Here is a 3,078-nt window from a genome sequence, read left to right on the forward strand (position 1 = left end):
CGGGCCGGGAGTTTGGCCTAGTGGTTAAAGTGCTTGCCTAGCATGCATGAAGACCCAGGTTCGATTCCTCGGTACCACATACATAGAAAAAAGTCGGAAGTGGTGCTGAGGCTCAAGTGGTAGAGCTCTAGCCTTGAGAAAGTCCAAGGACAGTGCTCAGGCCCTGAGCTCAAGCCCAGGACCGGCAAAAAAAAAAAAAAAAACTTAGTGCTTGGGTATGGACTCTTAGCTTTTTCTTTAAAGAGTGACACTTCAATCCCTGCTATATTTCTGGATCTTCAGTAGTTAATCAATGATAAAGATCTCACAGACTTTCATGCCTGGGCTTGCTTTGAACTTTGATTTTCATTATTTTAGCCCTCCTGAATAGGTAGGATGACTGGCTTGAGTCACCAGTACCCAACTAGATTGATTGATCAGTTGACTGATTTATGGGTCTTCCATAAAATTTTATCTGAAACCTTAGTTATACAATTCAAATACAAAGATTGTGGTCAATTGGATCTGAGGTAGTACTTTCTCTTATATACATGGAATTTATGTCTGTAATTTGTGTTTTAAATATTATCTGTCTTTTTTGCTAAGATGGTCATTCCTGCATGTCTAAGATCTTGGTCTTCAGACTCTTTCTCAGAATCCAGGCTACCATCTCTACTTTATTCATATAAAATTCTAATTGAGAATATATCATTTTTCCATTTTTTACTTTATTTTTTTATGCTGGTAATGGGACTTGAACCCAGGACCTGGGAGCTTTCCCTTAGCTTTATCACTCAATGCCAAAGCTCTATTTCCAGCTTTATTTTTGTAGGGAATTAAAGAATCTCATGGATGTTCTTATCCGAACTGTAAGTGCACAAAGAGATTTCAATTCCATGTGTCTGTTCATAAGTACAATGCATCTAGATCAGTGTCATCTAGTACTGTATTGTTTGGTTAGTTGGTTTTACCAGTCCTGGGGCTTGAACTCAGAGCCTGAGCACTGCCTTTGAGCTTTTTCAAGCATAGAGCTGTACAACTTGAGCCACAGATCCACTTCCAGCTGTTACTGTATTCTTTTGCCATCAGTTTCCTTGTAGAATATGACTTTGCAAAGGAAAGAGGACTGGAAGCAGATATGCAATTAACTGAGGGACATCATATGGCTGAGATACAAATGGAAGACCATGTTTTTGAATGACATTGATTGATTTCACTCTTTCCTTTCTTCTCCCTGGTCCGCTTTCCATTGGGAAATTTTAGTGATGACTGTTCTAGACAAACCTGAGGTCAAGCTGCCTGGGGCAAATTGCATTAGGGATTAAGGATTTTAGAAGTTTCATTAAAAGTAACTGGGCAAAGAAAATGTTAGTGTCAACGCTTGGCATAATGAAAGTGCTAACAAAAACTTAGCTATTGTCATATTTTAAAATAATTTCCTTCACATACAATGAGGCTTATTGTTGCCCAAATTTCTATGTGTCATTTCACTGGATAGTTTGAAACAATACAAAGAACACTTCATTTTTACTAGGATTTCATGATCTGATCTAAGTGTCATATAGATAGGAATTATTTTCTCTGAAGGCTAGACAAAAGAATGCATGTCTTTTCTACCACTTACCACCTCAACTCATCTGTTAGTCCTGGGACTTGAACTCAGGACCTGGGCATTGTCCTGAGCTTTTTGTCCCTCAAAGATTGCACTCTATATATCAATAAAGCCACGGTTCCACTTCCAGATTTTTTTCATATATTTTATTGTAATTAATAGAAGGGTTACATGATATATGCCATATAGAAGGTGCATTAATTCCCATACATTGATTCCCTTTCTCATGTCTTGGTCCCCATGTCCCTTCCACCCCACTCCTATGCCTCAACTTGTATCCCACCCATTCCCTAACCAATTTCAAATAACCAAATACAAATATATCCAATATATCAGATTGCAAAGTGAGATACTGTAACAATATGTGATCACCAAGGGACAGCAAAAGAGATGAGAGATAACATAGTACATTAAGGACACCAATCACTCATTATATGACTTTTGTTTCTATATCCTAGAGGTCCTTTCATTTAGCATCATACTATATGTCTTTATGTATCTATGTTTTGCTCTATCGCAAATCTCTGCTAGGAGAGCCCAGGGTTTCTACTGATTATGACAAATGAGTGAGACCATTGAGCCTATGTTCATTTGAGTCTGGCTTACTTCACTTAATATGATTTTTTCTAAGTCTTTCCATTTCCTTACAAATGGGGCAATGTCATTCTTTCTGAGAGCAGCATAGAATTCCATTGTGTACAAATGCCACAACTTGTTGATCCACTCATCAACTGAGGGACATCTGGGTTAGGTCCATACATTTGCTATGATAAATAGTGCTGCAATGAACATCATTGTGCTAGTGGATTTAGCATGTCCTTGTTTCTGGAAAATTGGGTAGATGCCTAGTAGTGGAATTGTTGGGTCATAAGAGAGCTCTATTTTTAGTCTTTTGAGAAAATGCCATACTGCTTACTTTAGTGGTTGAATGAGTGTCCACTCCCATCAACAGTGTAGTAGTGATCCCTCCTAGCCACATTCCCTCCAGCATTTGTTGTTATTAGTTTTCTTGATCCTGGCCATTCTAACGGGGATGAGGTGGAATCCTAGAGTTGTTTTGTTTTGCATTTCTTCTATGACCAGAGATGCTGAGCATTTTTTCATGTGTCTACAGGCTATATTTATTTCTTCTTCAGAGAAGACTCTTTTTATGTCTTGGCCCATCTTTTCATGGGATGGTTGTTACCTTAGAGATTAGCTTTGTAGTAATTCAATTTTTTGAGCTGTTGATATATTTTAGGTATGAGGCCTTTGTCAGTTGTATGGTTCTTCTCCCATTCTGTTGGTTTCCTAATTAACTTTCTAGATATGTCCTTGGCAATACAAAAGCTCTGAAGTTTAATGCAGTTCCACTTACCTGCCTTTCTATGATTTGTTGTGATTCTTGGTCCTTGTTAAGGAAGTTTTGACCTCTACCAAAGAGGCCTATTGTGTCTCCTATTCCTTCTTTTAAAGTTTTCAGTGTGTCGGCTTTCACTTCAAAGTCT

Source organism: Megascapheus bottae, unplaced genomic scaffold, assembly GCF_031878675.1.
Source record: "Megascapheus bottae isolate mThoBot1 unplaced genomic scaffold, mThoBot2.hap1 HAP1_SCAFFOLD_113, whole genome shotgun sequence".
In the NCBI taxonomy this organism is placed as follows: domain Eukaryota; kingdom Metazoa; phylum Chordata; class Mammalia; order Rodentia; family Geomyidae; genus Megascapheus; species Megascapheus bottae.